Genomic DNA, 22,377 nt, shown 5'->3' on the forward strand with positions numbered 1-22,377 from the left:
TTTCTATGCCAATATCTAAGTCGTTGATGAAGATATTGAACAGAGCTAGATATTTTAGCTAGATTGAGCTTGAGAAAGAGGTTGTATCTGTATGCAAATTATGAGAGATTCTTGCCTAGGCAATTAACAATCTCATTTAGCCATTTTAGGTTCTACTCTTAGGATACATCTACACTACAGACCTTACAGCAGCACAGCAGTACCACTGCAGTTGCGCAGCTGGAAGGTCTCCCGCGTAGCTGCTCTGTGCCAGCGGGAGAGAGCTCTCCCACCGGCATAATTAAACCACCCCCAATGAGTGGTGGTAGCTATGTCAGCAGGAAAGCATCTCCCACAGACATGGCACTGTCCACACTGGTCAGTTGGGGTGTTTTTTCACACCCCGACTAACAACAGTTTTACCGACAAAAGTGCTAGTATAGATAAAGCTTTAGTGAGTGGAATGCCCAACCTTGGCTGATCTGTGGGTTATTAGACAAAGTGTCTCACATGACATAAACCACTTTCTTATTTTGTCTTAACTTCCTAGGTGGATCCTATTTTGGGATAAACAGAGGTGGAGAGCTTTTCTAATTTTTGAAGGCCAGGAGGAAGGGAATAGATTCCCAAGAAGAATCGCTATATCTAGAGTCATGCAAATCCTTTTTATTTCATTTGAGGATTTTTTTAAAATCTTTTTTTCCAAAACACAAAACTGAAGCATTTTTTTTTTTAATTATCGAATGTTCCATTTCAAGTGTTGAACAAAACATTTAAACTTTTATGGATTTTTTTCTGTTTTTCTGACAAAACAATTTTGTGAATTTGAGACCCATTCAAAAAATGTTTCAGTTGAGACAAAAATACCTTTCTGGGGAAAAAATGTTTTGTCCAAAAAACCCACGTTTGGCCAAAGCTACCTATACCATCTATCACTGGCTGTAGGAGGGGAGCTTTCCCTTTGCATTACATGAAGATTTCTGCTCTCAGAATCCTAAGCCAGTTTCTGCCAAGGCCCCAGTGCTGCAATCGATAGCAAGCCGGTGAGCGGCTGCACCCACACACTCTTGGTTATAGGACTGGAGCCTAAGAGCTCATTTCCTGAGATAAGTCTGGGAAAGGAGACAGTGAAGGAGGGAGGCCACTGGATTGCCAGTAGGTGGCAGTCAAGTCACATTTGGAAATATCAGCTGGTTTTATCTAGTAGCATTCCACATTCATCTACTTAGAAATACAAAAACATCATGAGGCACTGGAGCCCAACATGACCTTGTTAGCATATTAGCAATAAGGAGCTTGGTCAGCCTCTGTAATTCATGAAAACTCAAAATGAGAAGTAAAATGCAACCTCCAGGATCATACTGAGCAGGCCCTGTGTTTTCCTAGTTCCTTTTTTTACTAGAACTGGATTTCGTGAGAGTGTTTTTGATCCACCAGTAGTTTTGAGTCACTTTTTTCCTATACTCAGGAGTTATGAGATCCAGTTTCAGGACTTGATTTTCAAGCCATCAGAAGCCAAGAAGCCGCATGCAAATCATCAGTACAATTACTGTTATTGAGCATGCAAACAATCAGATGCAGGTACTGTACTTACATATGTAAATGAGGCAGAAAATGCCACAAAGCCCCGAGAAAGTTGGGCCTTTTTGTGTGTGGGTTTTTTTTTTTTTTTTTTTAAATAGTTATCAGGTACTTTACATTTAACTTGTCTGCAAAATGCTATAAGTATTTAAAAAAACCGTATTCCATTTAAACTTTCCCCACTCCATGAATATGTACGGATATAGGGAACATCAGTAATTCGTACTTAGTTCAGTTGCAAATTTAGGCCAGGACCCTGCAGTGAGACCCACAGAGGTGAACCCCCTGTGCTCACATACAGCTTATTTGCAGGAGCAGTGCCACAGTAATTCTGACCAGGACAAAACCCCTCTCCCTACATACATGCGCTTTTCAGCAAATATGCATTATCAGAGCACTGCACTTTCAGCCTTCATCACGTTCATCATAGAATCATAGAATCATAGAATATCAGGGTTGGAAGGGACCTCAGGAGGTCATCTAGTCCAACCCCCAGCTCAAAGCAGGACCAATTCCCAACTAAATCATCCCAGCCAGGGCTTTGTCAAGCCGGGCCTTAAAAACCTCCAAGGAAGGAGACTCCACCACCTCCCTAGGGAACCCATTCCAGTGCTTCACCACCCTCTTAGTGAAATAGTGTTTCCTAATATCCAACCTAGACCTCCCCCACTGCAACTTGAGACCATTGCTCCTTGTTCTGTCATCTGCCACCACTGAGAACAGCCGAGTTCCATCCTCTTTCAGGTAGCTGAAAGCAGCTATCAAATCCCCCCTCATTCTTCTCTTCTGGAGACTAAACAATCCCAGTTCCCTCATCCTCTCCTCATAAATCATGCACTCCAGACCCCTAATCATTTTTGTTGCCCTCCGCTGGACTCTTTCCAATTTTTCCACATCCTTCTTGTAGTGTGGGGCCCAAAACTGGACACAGTACTCCAGATGAGGCCTCACCAATGTCGAATAAAGGGGAACGATCACGTCCCTCGATCTGCTGGCAATGCCCCTACTTATACAGCCCAAAATGCCGTTAGCCTTCTTGGCAACAAGAGCACACTGTTGACTCATATCCAGCTTCTCGTCCACTGTGACTCCTAGGTCCTTTTCTGCAGAACTGCTACCTAGCCATTCGGTCCCTAGTCTGTAGCTGTGCATGGGATTCTTCCGTCCTAAGTGCAGGACTCTGCACTTGTCCTTGTTGAACCTCATCAGGTTTCTTTTGGCCCAATCCTCTAATTTGTCTAGGTCCCTCTGTATCCGATCCCTACCCTCTAGTGTATCTACCACGCCTCCTAGTTTAGTTCATATATATTGAATTCATTTACCAGAATTAGTGTACAGAGCAACACAAGTGTTACTGTCTCCCAAGTAAAGCATCATGATAAAGTTTTCATGCTAACAGGTTGGAGTGTCTCTAAATTGAGCCTGGTAATGCGCTCAAAATACTGGACTTCTTTTACAAAACCTATATTTTCTTCTTACCAAAGAAAGCCAGGTGGCAGAGACTTGGTCTAAGGCATTCATCTGTTCTTGACTGATTTGGTCTGGCAAATCTGATGGAGTGTTAATAGCCTCTGCCCAGGTAAGGCTGCATCCGAGATTCCTTTCAAAGGCTAATTTTGACTCAACACTTCCCTTGGGAAGTAAAAAAAAATATATATTATATATATCTCCCTATCCCTCATGGTGCTACAGCTTTTGGTCATGTCTTGTTAGCAAATAGCACAAGCACTGGCAGTCCCAGGTCAACTGCATAGGCACTTTGACATTTACAGGCTTAAAAATCTCTCCTTATAAGGCTGGTGCAAATTGTCTACCATTGCTGGCTCCCTTTAGCAGCCCAGCTAAAGCCCTAGCTACACGGCGACACATACGGAGATTTGGACAATGGCGCTTCTCTCTCTAATCCTACCAACAATTGCTGCCCTTGATCAGGAATCCCTGGGTGAGGTTTTCTGGTCTGTGTTAGCAGGTCTGACCAGATGATCTAATCATGGTCCTTTCTGGCCTTAAAGCCTACAGATCTCTGAAAACGTTTATAGTGCGCTTCCCATTTGTCAGTGAAGCTGGCTGCAGCCTACACTAGACTGAGTGGCTAGCCGCAGCTGAGCAGGCCTGAAGCCAGCCCCTCTGCAGCTGTGCTCCAAGAGCTTCTTAACAGCTCTGTGCTGGCGTCAGCTGGGGAAGCCAGACCCCGAGACTCCAGCCAGGCCATCGTATGGCCCTGCTGTACTGAAAGCACTTTCAGTTCAGTGCCTTGTCTCTTCAGTGCTATGATATGATCACCGATGCAACTGTTAGGTATTCAAGCTCGATAAATGTCTTTTGAAACTGTCTCACCAGATAATTAGCACATTCCTCCAAGTGCCTCTGTGACTGATTCAAAGATGGAAACTCAACACCTTTGACAAGAAAAGTGATTTAAAATTACCACTTAATATACATAAGTCTAATATACTAGTGTATAAAAGGAAAAATTGCTACCCTCACATCTCTTTACTTGTGACATTTATGCATTAGCAGAGCACAATGCCATTAAACCCACCACTGGCCTTTCTGTGTCCTTACTAAGGAACAGTGATTAGGGGAGAGTCATAAAACCTACAAGAGCAGTTCTTGCAAAGGATTGCAGGTGTGAAGAAAGGTGATAGATGACCATAGTCAGCATGCAGAAGATACTCATTGACTAAGAATGTCCATCACAGTTCTCACAAATACAGCAGTAATGAAGAGTAGGTCACATTGTTGCCCTGTTAATTAGGGAACCATTTCAAAGCTTTTCTGCTTCAGCATATTTTTGTCAACTGGATTTAATTAATAAATAAATAAATAAGTAAATAGCTAGCCTAGCTCTTATACAGCATTTTTCGTCAGTAGATTTCAGTGTTTTAAAGAGGGGAACACAAAGAGGCAAAGTGACATGGCCAAGGTCACCCAATAAGCCATTGGCAGAGCCAAGAATAGAACCCAGGTTTTCTGAGGCCCAGTCCCATGCTCTGCCCATTAGGCCACATTACCTACCTGGCAAATTTTTTTCAGGTTGCTGAAATTCATCTAATTTCCTCAATATTTCATGTGCTATTGATTGGCTGGACTCAGGGACTCAAGAACACAGAATCTTGTGCTGCTATAAAATGAGAGCTTGTTAACAGACCAATCATTTATCTTTGCAAGACCACATAGGCTTAAACTCATTGGTAAGTTAGTGGCTGTTGGAGAATAATATAGGCTCTTGGCCTTCTGCGTTCATTGCATCTCACAGGCAGTGGCAGCTAACGTGATCCGTTTGCAGCTAGAGAGATGTTTCTTCTAACTGTGAACCCTGCAAGCGCAGTCAGGTTTGACTGTTCCTATACAGATGCCAATTTTCCAATTGCAGAAAACCGAAAACCCTTTCTGTGCCCATGCCCCACCCCTTCCCGAGGCCCTGCCCCGCCCCCTGTCCCTTCATCACTCGCTCTCCCCCACCCTCGCTCAATCGCTCATTTTCACCAGGCTAGGCAGGGATTTGTGGTGTTAGAGGGGTGACGGGCTCTGGGCTGGGGTGCAGGCTCTGGGGTGGGGCTGAGGGGTTCAGAGTGCAGGGGGGGTAGGCTCTGGGAGGGAGTTTGGGTGCAGGACTAGGGGTGTGGGCTCAGGGCTGGGGCAGGCAGTTGGGGTCCAGGAGGGGATGTGGGGTCCAGGAGTTTGGGTGTGGGAGGGGGCTCAGTCCCGGGGCAAGGTGTTTGGGGTGTGGGCAGGGCCAGCTCCAGGCACCAGCGTATCAAGCAGGTGCCTGGGGCGGCCAATGAAGAGGGGGCGGCACATCCGGCCGTTCGGCGGCAATTCGGCGGAGGGGCCATCATTCCCTCTCGGAGTGAAGGACCAGCCGCCGAATTGCCGCCTATCACGATCGCAGCTTTTTTTTTTTTTTTTTTTTGCTGCTTGGGGCAGCAAAAACGCTAGAGCCGACCCTGGGTGTAGGAGGAGTGTGGGCTCTGGGCGGCACTTACCTCAGGTGGATCCCGGAAGTAGTTGGCATTTCCCTCCAGCTCCTAGGCGGAGGCGTGGCCCAGCGGCTCTCCACACTGCCCCTGTCCGTAGGTGCTGCCCCTGCAGCTCCCATTGCTTGCAGTTCCTGACCAATGGGAGCTGCGGAGCCAGAGCTCGGGGTGGGGGCAGTGCACGGAGTTCCTGTGACCACACCTCCGCTTAGGAGCCGGAGGGAAATGCCGGCCGCTTCCGGGATCCACGTGGAGCCAGGGCAGGCAGGGAGCCTGCCTGAGCCCCGCTGGGCCGCCGACCGGACTTTTAACAGAGCTGCCAGAATCCCTTTTCATTTGGGCATTCTGGTCAAAAACTTGACACCTGGTAATGCTATGTTCCTATCTCCAGTAACAGAGGCTCTGGAAGCTAAACCATCCCCTCAGCTACACTTGTGCAGCCTGATTGACTTCTGATTTTGCCCTCGCTGAGACCTGTGTCTCCACTGCTGGGAATGGGGCTGCACACATGCAGCCAGGACGCAGTGTGGTCAGCATCAGCTTTATGCTGGGTCTGAGGCACAAGACAGTGCCCTGCTTGACTGTCTGGGCCCAGAGCTTGCAGGGCTGGCAGCTAGAAACAGCATGCTTGTATAAAAACTGGGTATGGAAATCAGTGAGACATCATAAGTATCTGTCCAGAACTCGCTAGGCTGTGCCGTCTCTGTGGTTTGAGAATGTATTTACCTTTCTGTAATGTTACCACTCAACCCTGCAAACCCCAGCAGGTCAAAGTCAAGGCTAAATATACATGAAAAACGCAAAGAATCTCAAACATTCAAAACTATGGAAAGTCACATCTAATGCAGCCAAACTTATAGAATCATAGAACTGGAAGGGACCTCGAGAGGTCGTCTAGTCCAGTCTCAGCACTCATGGCAGGACTAAGTATTACCTAGACCATCCCTGACAGGGGTTTGTCCAACCGGCTCTTAAAAATCCCCAATGAAAGAGATTCCACAACCTCCCTAGGCAATTTATTCCAGTGCTTAATTTCCCTAAGCCTGCGCCCAGAGAGGTGTCCTGAGAAAGCCAAACTCACACCACCCTCCTTGCACAGCTGAGTCTCAATTCAGTGCAAACCTGAGATGGGTTTGGAGCAGCCGAAGCGCTAGCTAAGCATTACAGTATGCACAACTGAATAGGGCAGACAGGGCCAGTACACTGGGGGCAGCATATAGACCCACCACAGCGGTAGACCTGTGCACCTGAAGCCTGGCACAACAGTGCTGCAGTATGCATGTCTCGTGGTCAGGAGCCACTGGAGCAGATGGTGGTTGTTCATTGTTGACAAGGCTGGATTGAGGCAGAGGCACTCCAGGCTGACGCTGAGGGTTCTGGCCTCTGGACCATGGTTTTACAGCAGAAGCTGAGCTCTGGATACATTTCTAGACCTCAGGGTAGCAAAGCAATGTTTAAAAATATGCCCCAAGTGTAACCAATGCAGTTACCTCTACCTGAGTCTGCAGAGTGCCTGAAACAATAGCTCCAAAAGGGAGAACATCCTCCCGCATCACAACACAGTGTTAACTCCAGGGTCTACTGCTGTGGGGAGCCTGACACCATCACCACCCCAGAGGAGGGCTCTGGGTGGCAGGTGGGGAAGAGGGGGATCCCTGCAACATCCTGCCTCTCTGGGAGCAGAGGGGAGCCCCCTGATGCTCCAAGTGGGGTTGGGGTTGGGGGGGGGGGCAGGCCAGGGCAGAGGCATGAAGGGGTGCCAGCATTGTGTTGTGCAGAAGGCTCCAGATTTCCTTCATCTGGCCCTGAATTGAGTTGTTCTCAGCTGGCATTGTACAAAGCAGAACTGGCTCCCCTGAGTGCTCCTTGAGCGTAGGGCTACGGTGAGCTGAGAGCTAGATGGGCTGTGCTGATGGCAAGAGCAAAACAAGGCCCAGACCTTCCCCAGTCGTGCTGGGCATGGGTCAGTCTGTGCTGCTCATGGAACTGTGGCTGATGATCTGAAGGATTTGCTCCTTTGCATGGAGCAGGCTAATGAGTATGGAGTCAACACATAATTTCCTGTCACTGTGCTCATGCCAGGTAGTCACTACTGCTATTCACAGTAAGTTAGTGATTTTACAGTTTAAGGAAATACAGTAGGAAAGGAGAAGATCACAAGTGTTTCTCAGGAAACTGGGCATGTAGACTATGTATACGTTGTGACAGACCCGGACCAGTGGGGTACAGGAGTCTGGTAGAGGGCAAATATACTGGTCACTGGATGAGTAGTTTTCTGTTCCCTGAGTGACCAGAGCAGGGGCTGCACTAGAGTAATCAGGAACCTGCTAGAACCAGTTAAGGCAGGCAGGCTAATTAGGACACCTGGAGCCAATTAAGAAGAAGCTTCTAGAATCAATTAAGGCAGGCTAATCAGGGCACCTGGGTTTTAAAAGGAGCTCACTTCAGTTTGTGGGGGGAATGTGAGGAGCTGGGAGCAAGAGGCACAAGGAGCTGAGAGGGAGAGGGAGTGCTGCTGGAGGACTGAGGAGCACAAGTGTTATCAGACACCAGGAGGAAGGTCCTGTGGTGAGAATAAGGAAGGTGTTTGGAGGAGGCCATGGGGAAGTAGCCCAGGGAGTTGTAGCTGTCATGCAGCTGTTACAGGAGGCACTATAGACAGCTGCAGTCCACAGGGCCCTGGGCTGGAACCCGGAGTAGAGGGTGGGCCCGGGTTCCCCCCAACCTCCCAATTGACCTGGACTGTGGGTTCTTCCAGAGGGGAAGGTCTCTGGGCTGTTCCCCAACCCACATGGTGAATCTCTGAGGCAAGAAAATCTGCCAATAAGTGCAGGACCCACCAAGATAGAGGAGGAACTTTGTCACAATGTGTATACTTGGATTTGGCTGTGTTGGTCATGACTTTTTAAGAAATAACATTTAGTCTGTGTGCACTGCTAGAGAAGGGGGAACGCCACACAACCTCCTCTAGCAAAAATGCTGTGTCCTTGACTATTTTTTATGAATACTATACCAGTTCTCAGCAGATGTACCTAGTCTGTAAAGCACTATATGGACCATCATTTCAAGTCTGTTACATGCATGGAGTAACTATTATTGCTCCTTACATGTCCTCTGGAGTTGTAATTGGATTGGCTGTGCCTATAACACTTTGTGCAGTAATCCCCCAAACACTAACCAGAATTGGGCAGAATCAGTACCTTTGATGGAAGATCTTCAAGCAAGACCCAAGTCCAGCAGTGACAAACTCTACACAAAATTTGCCTACAGCTTCAGCTGGCTACTGTGGCATTCTTCACTTCCTGGCTTACATTTGTATGTAGTGTTCTGGGCTGTGAAACATTAGCGGTCTTTCAGTCTGGTGTTGCAGGCAATGATCCCTTCAGATCAAATTCTTAAAGTTGAAAAGTACTTTGGGATCCTTCTGGATAGAAGCATGACAAGAGACATTTATTATTTACTCCATTTTTCACTGTTAAGTAGCTGCCATGTTCTACTCTAGGGATGGCTACATCTCAGCTAGAGATGTGACAAACACCACATTTTATGTATTATTTCTTGTACATGAATACAGTCCCACTGAAGGCACTTTGAATCACTTGGAGAACAGGAACATGACAAAGACGGATAGCAGCTAGTCCCAAGTGCATGGTGCATCAGCTGAGACAATCAGCATTCAGCATGTAATCAGTCCTGTAACTTGTTATGCAAGCCCTTCATTTTAAGATATTGTGGAATATAATGAGTGAGCTAAAGACTGACTGTGTCCCGGAGTTCCTGTGAAAATATCTAGCCAAAGCTGTGCACAGATTTTGCAAGGCTGAAGTTTCCCACGGCAATGGGAAAATTACTATTCCAACGAGAAGCACTTTTAAGGCGAGGCCCTGGAAATCCATGACACTATTGGCAAATGTGTTAATCCTCTATATGCAGGCTCTTTAGCCATGTGCCATTGTACTGCACATGCTCAAATGCCTCTGACTTCTCAATTTAATGTCATTAGTGTGGAGACCCTGTGGTGGTGGATCACTGATCTTTAAAATTCCTGCAGCCAGAGTACAGAAAGCCCAGCAAGAGACTGTTGCACTGGCTTGGGCCTATATATCTATATCTATATCTATATATATATATGGTAAAATAGTAACAATGTGTCAGGGTCAGCTCTAGGTTTTTTGCCGCCCCAAGCGCGCGCGCGCACACACACACACACACACACACACACACACACACACTCCGGAATGCTGCCCCTAGAATTCTGCTGCCCCAAACACCCAGAATGCCGCCCCTGGAATTGTGCTGCCCCAAACACCCGGAATGCTGCCCCTGGAATTCTGCCGCCCCAAGCACGTGCTTGGTTTGCTGGTGCCTAGAGCCGGCCCTGCAATGTGTGGTTCTCAGCATCAGTGTTATGTGAAGGCCAATCTTCTGGATCAAGGGGTGGGGAGGGGTGTTGGTCATTAGGATCCAGCAATTTCATAAACCAGAGACATTCTGAATCCTCCACAGTAGATAACCAGCTATTATCAACCACTGTCGTTTCCCCCAGGCAAATCCTAGATGCACTCCATGACCTTATCTGGGCTGCAGGCTGCTCCAATGCTCCCCAAGAGGCTCTCTATGACGATGCTGCCCGTGGGAGCCAGCTGAGGTCACTCAATTAGGGTGAACTGCAAACAGAATGGGGCAGACAAACCCCAAACGCTGGTGGATATCCCAATACTTAGATTTACCAAGCCAGCACAAAACAGCTTCTATAGTTCCTCACTGGTTACTCAGAAGTCCAAACAACGCAGTTCCCTTAAAGTGCCCAGCCTCAGGCCTCCGTCTAGACACACCTGTCAGATATGATGATGATTACTGAGAATCTTATCTCATCATATAAAAGAAAAGGTTCTCCCAATCCCAAAGGATCAGCCACATACCCAAAATACACATATAGTCAATTAACTAAGCTAAAATTTATTAAAAAGGAGAGAGAGAGAGTTGGTTAAAAGATCAATATACACACAGACTTGAATTCAATTTTTGAGGTTTAGATACATAGCAGAGATGAGCTTGTAGTTGCCAAAAGTCCTTTTAGAAATAGTCCATAGGTTATAGTCCAATGTCCATATTCAGGGTGGCTCCAGTCAATGACTGGGGATCTCGATCCTTATGGCTTAAGGTTTCCTCGTCTTGAAACCCAAAGCAGATCTGAGATGAAGCAGGATCATGTCCCAGGGTTCTTATACATTTCCAGCAGCCCTTTGGCCTGAGAAAACAATAGGCTTAATTCTCCTTCTCTCAAACATCCTGGCAATTAGCACAGGGTAATTTATCCATTAAACAGTTCAGATACAGGTTACCACAACCTTCAAAGAGGCATATAGACAATAATACCATTTTACTCAAGTATCTTCCTAAATGTTAATATTCCTTTTTTGATCTTTGAATCAAAGCTGTAGCAATAGACAAGACTTGTTTGCTTACATCACAAGACCTGAGCAAACACCTCCCCTTTTACCTCCAACAATGCAAACTTGCATTTCAAAACTCTATTCATTTACAGATCTTCCTAACCAGTCTTTAAAGTTCAGCCATGGGTCAGGTAAGCCTGTAAGTTGATTACTCTTTCTGGCCCTGTCATTTTTCAATGAGATATTATATTACACTCATAATGTCACACTCTCGTAGATTGAGAAGGACAGAAATCCTGAAAGGTTCTGGGGAACAGTCACAAGCAGATATTGTTCTACTCTGAGGATTCAAACAGTGATTCCTCATTCTGTTCTCCTAGGGCTCTGCTACTGCAGCTCACCTGCAGGAGTTCCAGACCAAAATGGCCAGATGTGCGAACAGACGCTGCTGGATGAGCAGGACCTCTGTCTAGGACCCTCTCTGGACTCTGTATGTTTTCAGAACTGAGTCATGGCAGAAAAAGCCCAAACTGCCAGACATGTTTGCTCGAGAACTCCCGACAAGAAATAGCAAACCACAGACTCTGAACTAAGTCTCACAACAGCTATCCACCTACCACAAAAAAACAACTGGGACACTTGAACTGCGCAGAGCTGCTAGGGAAACACTGTAAGAGAGCTTCAATCTCCATTGCCTACATACGCTGCAGAGCCTGAGATGGCGTTTGCTCCACATACAGCCCATGCCAGGAAGTGTTGCCAGATTGCTCTCTCGGGTAGCACTATCCCCGAAGAGTGCTGTGCAGCAATGCGCCCTCTGGATGAGCGCACAGGTGTGTTGAGATGGGCTGTTCAGATGAGCAACGTACACCACTGCTCTTAAGAAATACCAAGGGAGGACAGATTTTAAAATGCATCCTACTCCCATTCACACTGCATATCAGACCACCCCTTATTGCCTGGAAGCGCCTGCTCCTCTTACTCAGGCAAAACTTCCATTGAAGCCAACAACCCTTATGCATTCCCTGAAATTCCTTTTGTATCCATATCCGCAGTATCAGCTAAAAACCAGCTGTTCCTCATGCTGCTCATGCGTGGGAGGTGCTCCCTGCAAACATCTGCAAAGCTACCTTATTATCTGCCTCCAGATCCCTCCTTAAAATAGTTCTCTGCTGTGAGGCCTACAATGTCAACAGGCTACCACCAATAGTGTCTCCTTTTACTCTCCAGCTGCTATTTCTTATCTTGTACTTAGACTGTGAGCTCCTTAGGGCAGGGACCCACCTATCACACTGAGGTTCTGGTCCATGTCTAGGGCTCAGAGGCATTATTCTAATACAAATAATAGCTAATGATAACCAACACCTGCAACAATTAAAGCTAGGTTTTCAAAGTTAGGCCTGTGCTATTGAATATCTAGGTTTGCATGAACCTGATGGAAATAAGATGTCTGTAGGCAAATCATGTATTCGCCTGCCTAGAAGGCCTATTATGCACCTCCCTGGCTATGTCCATGGTCAGTAGCTGATATGGCTACTGGGCGCTTGCACATGCAACTTACAAATGTACAATGTACAGAGGTGTGGCTTGTAATGCAGCACTGTATTGATGGGATGCCATGTTTAGAGTGATGGTTTAATTCTTTTATAATATAGGACAGCTCTCTAAGAAGAATGTAAGAACCAAACCATCTGACCAACAGCGTTTAGCTCTTTAGCACAGACATTGCTTTAGAAAAAGTTCATAATCAACAGCAGGAGATGCCAGATGGAAATGTTCCTCCAATCCCTGGCCCCAGGACTCATACCCACAGCTCCTCTTCACCTCCAAATGCCTTTCTGAGCTAGGTTCCCAGGAAGGAGAAGAGAGAAGGAAGGGTCAGGTTGGCTCCACAGAGGCTATGCCTTCAGGTCCTTGGTACCAGGTACTCCTGTCTGATCAATGGGATGGTCAGTACAAGATCTCCAAATAGATCCACAATCTCTAACTTCAATGGCAGGGAAACAGGAGCCTGTATCTATCTATCTATTCTGCCCTCGGTGGGTATGGACAATAAGCTATATCCATGTTGATAGACTAGTGGCTACAGATGATGGACTTAGTGATCCTCAAGTGTACCCATTGGCAAACCCACCTGGCTGTGCTATGAAAGCCTTTATGAATTGTGTCCTCCAAAACCACCATTACAAAGTAATGAATTTCAGAAGGTACAAACCCATATGGCAGATAAATACCAATTCCTGTATAGGCTGCCATCATGAACCACTGACTTCATGGGAGCTGCATGTGCATTTCTGATAATTGAATTTGATGTCTTGTTTGAGACTGTAAGGAGAACTTCTGGAGCAGAAAAGAGAAGGTATTATTATAGCACTACAACAAACTGTCTTCTGATAACAATATCACTTTATGCAGTTCAGTGTAGAGTGCTGTTATCCTCTGCCAAGAGTGGAAGTGTTTATTGTCAGACAATGTGCAACACTGTCATGTGTGTCATGTTTCTTAACAAGAGGGTTACAGCACTACACTGCCAGCCATAGAAGTTTAAGCTGATACGATTCTCAGTGTTATGGTTTACACATGGGAGTCAGTAACTAGGTCTTGCTGATTTCTACAAAATTTCTGAAGTCTCAACAGTGTCATGATAGTTCATGGCACATTATTACAAAGTCATTTTGGGGTGCAAAATTTGCTATAATTTCCATTCTTTCTCTGAAAAACATTATAGTCATAGATTTCAAGGCCAGCAGGGACCATTGTGATTATCTGGTCTGACCTCCTGGATAACACAGGCCAGAGACCTGCCCCAAAGTAATTCCCAGAGCAGAGCTTCTAGAAAAAACTTCCAATCTTGATTTTAAAATGGTCAGTGATGGAGAATCCACCACAATGCTTGGTCAGTTGTGCCAAATGATAATCACTCTCACTGTTAAAAAATGTACACCTTATTTCCATTCTGAATTTATCTAGGTTCAACTTCCAGCCAAAACAGAGTAAGCTCCTTGAATCTATTGCTATCAGGCAAGTTTTCTAATCCTTTCATCATTTTCATGGCTCTTCTCTGAAGCCTCTTCAGTTTATCAACATCCTCTCGAAGTGTGGGCACCAGAACTGCACACAGGTTTCCAGTGGCAGTCACTCCAGTGCCAAATACAGAGGTAAAATAACCTCTCTGCTCCTACTCAAGATCCCCGTTTACGCATCCCGGGATCACATTAGTCTTTTTGGCTACAGAATCGCACTAGGAGTTCATGTTCAGCTGATTATCTACCACAGCCCCCAAATCTTTTTCAGAGTCGCTGCTTCCCAGGATAGAGTCTCCCATTGTGTAAGTATGGCGGACATCCTTTCCCCTAGATAATACATTTACATTTAGTCATATTAAAACACATATTGTTTGCTGGTACCCAGCTTGTCAAGCAATTCAGATTGCTCTGTATCAGTAACCTGTCCTCTTCATTATTTACCGCTCTCCATTTGTGTGTCCTCTGCAAACTTTATCAATGATGATTTTATGTTTTCTTCCAGGTCAGTGAAAATGTTAAATAGCCTAGAGCTGGGAACCAATTCCTGCAGAACCCCACCAGAAATACTTCAAAAATGTTTGTTGAATATCATAGAATCATAGAATCTCAGGGTTGGAAGAGACCTCAGGAGGTCACCTAGTCCAACCCCCTGCTCAAAGCAGGACCAAGTCCAACTAAATCAATATAAAGAAATGCTTCAGTTTTTCATTAGTGAGACATTTGAGATAATAGTTGACGGTACAATATTTGTTTTTCAAAAGTATTAAGGAGAAATTGTTAGATCCAGCAGAGACCAGGTAGGTTCTGTATATGTATACATATTTTTACCAATGATATTTTATCACTGTTTGTCCCATCCTTCCTCACAGGGTTCAGATGCTAATCTAATAGAGGCAGCAAGTCATTCCTTTTCTCTTAATTCTTCAGGCCTTGTCAGCCACACGTCTTCAACTGGCAGTTGTTTTGCAACTTTCACCTATAGAAAAAGCTTGGGAATTTTCTACATAGTGAGCAATTGTAAGAGAATGCAAACTTTCAAAGAGTATATGCCAAACCTTTAAATTTCTAAGAAACCAAAAATACTTTTTTTCTTGTTGTGCAATATTAGGGTTTGCTGGCTTCAAAACAAAGTAAGTTGGACAGTTTGTTAACATAATGGATTATAGACAAAGTCAGATTTATAATTAACAGGAAAAAGATATTTCAATAGTATTTTGCTATATTTGATTGAGGGCAGAATCTCATGAACCTTGCCATGACTGGGCTTCACGTGTCTGTTAAACAGGTGGCAGCTCTGTAGAAGACTTGTTGAACCGCACAGCTGAGATCCCTGAAGCAGTAGCAGCACTTGGGGTCTGAGTGCGCTAGGCACTGTACAAACTCATCGGGAGGGAATTTCTGCCATCACAGAGTTCACAGTCTAAACAGACCAAGTGTAGAGGGAAGTGACCTGCCTGATGTCACTTGCTAGTCAATGGCCAAACCAGAAACAACCCAGATCTCCTGTCTCGCAGACCAGAGCCATGTCCACTAGACCCTACTACTACTCCTGGAGCTGGAGGTGTAACTGCCCCTCCCAACTCCTCAGGGCTGACCTGAGCACTGGAATGGGTTACGTAGGGAGGTGGTGAAATCTCCTTCCTTAGAGGTTTTTAAGGTCAGGCTTGACAAAGCCCTGGCTGGGATGATTTAGTTGGAGATTGGTCCTGCTTTGAGCAGGGGGTTGGACTAGATGACCTCCTGAGGTCCCTTCCAACCCTGATATTCTATGAGAGGAAAGATACCTGTATTCCTGTTCACTCCTGCAAGATCTCGAAGGTGAGTCAGCAGCATCTCATGAGCTGAATGCTGCTGAGAAATCCAATGGTGCACATACAGTTTGCATGGCCAGCAGATCATCCAGCATTAATATTCTGCACTTCTATAGCACCCACAGCCAAAGATCTCAAAGTGCTTTAGAAATATGCATACATTAAGTGGCCACTTTAAAATTTAGTCTAACTGCTTCCATAAATCATGAAGTTGGCCTGTGCAAGTGGTAAGCCTCCTTCATCGGCGCACCTCTTCAGCGGGAGCAGACCAGGGCTGTTTGCGACTGCCCACAGACAGGATGCAGGCAGATAGTGTTCTTTAAAATCAATGCACTTGTAAAAAGGGCAGCTCAGGAGACTGAAGCCCTTTCCTTATCCAAAACTCAGGTGTGACAGACAATGACAACAGATTAACAGCCCTTCCCACCACCCTGCCTCACACTCCACTGTCAGAGCCAGTTCTTGGATTCAGAAAGGGGGGTCAAACGCATTCTGACCTGCCCTCTCTGCAGAGACTGCTGATTTGTGCCAAGTGTGAGAGAGCTTCCTGTAATCTCTTCACTAAAATTAAAGGTCAAAACTTCATTTCACACAGGCCAGCCGATGAGCGGCTGGTACCATTACAGAATTCCCTCAAGCTCTGAAATTTGTGGGCATGCAGAAGTCATCGTGCCCTTTGGACACAGCACTAGTCGTTTGTATAAAGCACAAGAATTGCCAAGACCATGCTGTAAAGACAGCTGTGCATCTTTGCCCTTTTTCAGTGTACTGAACAGGGTCAGTTTTTCAATGGACTCCATTAAATGTGCCCCAAATATTTACATGCACATTACTACTGTTATTGGTTTACACATGTTCTGACAGAACAAGGAGTTATGGTCTCAAGTTGCAGTGGGGGAGGTCTAGGTTGGATATTAGGAAACACTATTTCACTAGGAGGGTGGTGAAGCACTGGAATGGGTTACCTTAGGGGTGGAATCTCCTTCCTTAGAGGTTTTTAAGGTCAGGCTTGACAAAGCCCTGGCTGGGATTAATAATTTAATAATGGAGATATCCTATCTCCTAGAACTGGAAGGGACCTTGAAAGGTCATTGAGTCTAGCCCCCTGCCTTCACTAGCAGGACCAAGTACTGATTTTGCCCCAGATCCCTAAGTGGCCCCCTCAAGGATTGAACTCACATCCCTGGGTTTAGGAGGCCAATGCTCAAACCACTGAGCTATCCCTCCCCCCAATGATTTAGTTAGGGATTGGTCCTGCTTTGAGCAGGGGGTTGGACTAGATGACCTCCTGAGGTCTCTTCCAACCTTGATATTCTATGATTCTATGTGCACCTAGAGACCCGAAGCAAATTTGGGGTCCCACTGTGCTAGGGACGGTACAGATACACAGATTGAACGTGAGAACATAAGAACTGCCATACTGAGTCAGACCAAAAGGTCCATCAAGCCCAGTATCCTGTCTTCTGACAGTGGCCAATGGCAGGTGCCCCAAAGGGAATGAACAGACAGGTTATCATCAAGTGATCCATGCCCTGTCACCCAATCCCAGCTTCTGGCAAACAGACGAGGGACACCATTCCTGCCCATCCTGGCTAATAGCCATGGATGGACCTATCCTCCATGAATCTATTTAGCTCCCTTTTGAACCATGTTATAGTATTGGCCTTCACCACACCCTCTGGCAAGGAGTTCCAGAGGTTGACAGTATTTTTTTCATGCAACGCACTTTCTTGTGTTTGTTTTAAACCTGCTACCTATTAGACTGGGAACTCCTTGGGGAAGGGTCCATTGAATTAATGAGACAGGCAAAGCATGGGAGAAGAGAAGGATTGATTGTTACCTTCATTTTTCAGATGGGGAATTGAGAGATGAAGTGACTTGCTCAAAAAGTCATGCAGGGAGCGAATGGCACAGCTGGGCAACTGAAACCAAATCTCTCAAATCCAAGTCCAATGTTTTAGCATGGCCAGCCTTCCTCTCTGTGACTCAAAGCCTGGCACGTAACCATGAACTAGATTAGTGCACAGACAGTTCAGGATTTACATTTGTATTTCTCCATTCTGCACGCTCCAACAGCTGTGTCTACAAAGACAGTAGGATGCAGAAGGTGTGAACTGCTTGGTGACCCCGGCTGAGTTCAGGGCCTTGGCACACTGCAAGTTTTCAGGCCTCCTAAATCTTAGAGGAGATTAGCTGCACCCCAGAGGAGCCTTTATAAATTTCAGGCGTAACAGCTCCATAGGCCTGACATCCCAGATTGCCACATTCATCCATACATGCTGGTTGTTCAGTGGACAGGGAGGTGGTTTAGATGGTCTGGGTTTGGTAAACCACTTCTTCTACCTATCCCAGAAACTGGTGTCAATCATTGTGCAAGCATCCACGATCTTCATCTGTCCAAGGCAGTAATAAAGTCCAACCGCTTATCTTCTTCAATGCAATCCAGACATCATTTCCTCACAGTCTCTTTCCTACCACCCTCTTTTGACATGATACCTTCACCTCATTCCCTTCGTTCATCCTCTCTTGGTTTAGACACATGCCAAGTGGAGCTTACTGGATTTTGTCAGCCACATCAAAGACTGATTTCTATCCTGATACTTTCCTTTTGAAATCGGTTTCTTTGTGTAACTCTTATGACATGAGGCTCTCTCATCTCAAACACGTGTGGATGTTGTACCTGCTGTCTCTATCGCCCATCCTTCTACCCCATACAGCATTGTGGGCTGCACCATAACTCTATACAGTTGGACTTTTCATACAGAACCCCTGAAATGTGATTCCACACTCTTCCAGCACTTCCCAGCCTGGACGGTCTCTCACATTTAAGCTTGGTATCTTCCGTGACCCACTGCAGGTGCAATTATGGAAATTGTTGAAATTCTAACCCAGTGTGGACTGAACTTCCATAGAGCACTGAAGAGGTTAAAGGAGTATTTAAATGGTAAAAGTTAGTTATTCCCCATGTTCAGTTAATTTTTAAGAGTCCTAGAAACAGCAGGTGTTCCTGTCTGAAGGCTGAATGTACAGTATATCCACTTTCTCTAATGGAGTCTCTGGTTACAGAGAATGACACTTTTGTTCTTAGATGAAAGCAAATTAGGATGGCCCTCAAGAATCTGGGACATTTGATGGTCATACCAAAACCAGTGAAAAATATGCCGAAATGACTAGGCTTCATTGTTCTAGACTGGCCTGCAGATGGCAGCCTTGTGCTACCACAGTTGGTGCTGGATGGAGCCCACTGCATTTTTCCCTCTCTTCCGTTTTCCTGGGGAGGGGATCTCTTAGCTTTTACCTTACATCTGTGCAGTTACATTCACTGTGAAACACACCGTTCCAGCTTCTTTCTTATGACTTCAGTAAAACATACTCCAGAGAGATGCTTATAGCAGTTAGCTACTTTTGTAAAACAAATACACAGAGATTTATCTTCCTGCAGGGTCATTCATTTCAAAGGATATAATTTGGTGTATTACAGGGCATAAGAATGCTGTGCTGTATGAGGTTACATTCCAGTGATGTGAAATTCCAGGTACTCGGCCCTTCCTGCCTAAGGACTCTGCATGCTCTTCACCGACTCTGGCACAATGGAAACAGGGAGTGGCAGACAGCCAGAAGAGCAAACTAGTTTTCATCAAGGATATTTACAGTTTTCCAGACAAGATAGTCATCTCTGTGGTGGCTCCCTGACCTCCAGCCAGTGAGAGTTTCCAGGTGGGGTGAGGGATGGCTGAAGCAGTGGTGGGACTGGTCTGACAAGACAATAGAGGCTCATCTCTCCTAAAATGTCTGGCTGCAGGAGGCATCTGCTCACTTTATAGCTACTCATCTTAACACCAAAAAAGGTATATAAAATGGATAAGGGCCCCAAATTTAACCCCACTAGTTGGCTTCTGCTCTCAATTAAAGCATTAAAGTTAAACAGTGTTAACAAAAACTTTTGCCTCATAGATAACTGAAGAATTGCTGAGAGTTGCACAGTCCAGAATCGCAGCCCCTTGTCCCAAGTGCTGGGGGAGTTTGATAATGATCAGTTTGTGATTTCAGAAGCCTCATGCTTGTTTTATTTTTAAGTTCTTGTTCTGCAATTGCCATTCACACTCCTAGTGTGCTAGCCATTTCCCTGCTCTGCTGAGCCAGCCAACAACAAGAGGAAGGGCCAGTTACTCAGGAAAGGAGCTGCCTGCCTCTGTGGAGTCAGTGACAATTGCAGGAACAGCATCTCAAAGTCATGGGGAAAACGGGGAAGAGGAAGAGATGGAAATGGATGAAAAGGAGAACAAATGGAGGAGGAAAGTGTAGCTGTGTATGGGGGGAAATGGCAAAGAGCTGAGTGTGCATTTTTCTTTCCACATAAACTTTACTCCAGATTAAAGGAAAGAGGAAGAAAGAAAACTTGTGAAGCCTTCAGGAGAGAGTGAAATCCTGCAGCTAAAATGAAAAACAAAATGGGCAATGCCTGTGCAGCAGACAGGCTCCTTTGCACTTAGTGAAGTCAATGGTAAAGATACCACCCACTGCAATGAGGCAGGACCCTGAAAGCAGAATCACAGCACACCAGAGACTGGTAGTGCAAGGCTGCACTTCCTTTCTGCATTCCAGACAGAGGGAAGCAGGCAAGGGGGTGGGAGAGAAGGAAAGCACAAAGAGAAAACAGGGGAACGGGTAAAAGGTAGGATTGAGCTGGGGACAGAAAGTGGGGCAGGTGCACGTGTCTGTCTTGGGACTCAGGCTAAAGAAACATGACCGTTTTTTTGAAAATCTTCGGACAGCAGCAGCTCTCCCAAAAGCTGCATGTTAAATCAAACAAACTCCATCTCCATATACGTTTATTTTCCTTCCTAAGCATGGAGTCTGGCGCTCTGTTTAAACACTAAGATTCATATCCTGCCTTTGAACATTAAGCAAAGAAGCAAGCTGAAAGGCGAGTTGCTCCTTTCGTTTTCCTAAATGTTGAAGCAATGCAGACAACAATAGCGAGCTTAGCACGAAGCTGAATGCATCTTCATGCTGGTATAAAAATAAATTGAGTGTTCCTGGGGCTCACTGGGCTGTTCCTAATCCTGAGGCTGCACAGAATGAGACAATACAAACTATTAAGAGAAAAGAGGAAATAGATTCTAACCACCATATTTTATTTCTGCAGCTCTGGTGCAAATAAATAAATAAATAAATAAATAAATAAAAAGATCCTTTCAATTAAAAACAGTTAATTAAAAACAATACATTGTGAGCTACGTTCAGATAAACTACAATAGTTACGTGGACTTGAGGAAATAGGATTAGGGGACCGTAAAACTGGTTCTAGTAGTCAATCAGGTATAGAACTGATCAGAGTTTAAGTTATGATCTGTCTGTTAAGAAAAATCCATGCTAGCAGGAAGAGTGATCGGGAGACTGTAATGGAATGCTAAACTATATTATACTGTTCCATTGTTAAGTGATGAAGTTTGTAAAATACCTTATTTAAGCGACCCTCAGTCATACCTGGCAGATCATTAAAGGATCTGATGAGGAACACATCAGGTGTGTACCAGGCTCAGAAGGGAGGTCTGTAGCCAGTCCATATCTCTTAAGGAACATGACGTGGTGTTAGCAGTAGGATTAGTGGTAGAGGAGAACAGAGACAGAAGGAACAAAGGCTGGAGGATCTCATCAACATGTCACTCTCCAATGCTCCAGAGAACTTCAACTTTGACAAACCTTCACCATGGGTAGACTGGATGCAGCATTTATTTTGCAAGATTGCTCATTGCGAACAAGCTCCACAAGGAAACTGGAGACATATGGGTATTTTCTTTAAATTATGCTATGTCAGAGCATATCTTTAAATCCTTTTACTTTACTGAAGACAGTCACAAAGATGACTATGAAGGGGTTCTGGCTATGTTTGCTACATATTTTATATTCCAGAGAAATGTGGTTTATGAAAGAGCATGTTTTCAGCAGAGAATTCAGGAACTAGAGGAAACTTTTGAATCTTTTATAAGAGCTCTAAATACATTGGTTGAAAACTGATTTTTGGGGATGCAAAACAAGAAGCTATCAGAAACAGGCTGGTTATTGGGTTAAGAGATAAAAAGCTTTCACAGCAGCTACAATTGAAAACAGATTTGCCAGATTAGTCTGTGTAGCCACAGCTATACAGAAAGCAAGGCAGGATTAATTTGGGGGTGGGGAAACTAGCTTACAAACTATAAACAGACCCTTGAGGGTAAAAAGTAATTATCATAAAATCCCTGAGGCAAGGAGAGAAAACTCCCAGGACAAGAGGGCCAAATTCCAGCCAACATGCACAAGGTGTGGAAAAAGTCATATCCCAAGAGATGATGCTTGTTCACCCAGAAGCACATGGTGTAATAAATGCATGAAATGTGGACATTCTGCAGCTGTTTGTCTGTAATGAGTCAACACCATGACAGCTTGGTATGGCAATCAAGAGCCACTATTTCTGGGATCGAGTATTTGTGATGACAGAGCTTGCCTGGATATTGAAATTGAATATTCATGGCAAGAGTATTTACTTTAAAATGGACTCAGGAGCAGATATCACAGTCATCTCATAAGGGACTTACAATCATCTTCAACACCTCCCAGAGCT

This window comes from Terrapene carolina, unplaced genomic scaffold (assembly GCF_002925995.2).
Source record: "Terrapene carolina triunguis isolate 2854851 unplaced genomic scaffold, T_m_triunguis-2.0 Scaffold237, whole genome shotgun sequence".
NCBI classification, from domain to species: Eukaryota; Metazoa; Chordata; order Testudines; family Emydidae; genus Terrapene; species Terrapene triunguis.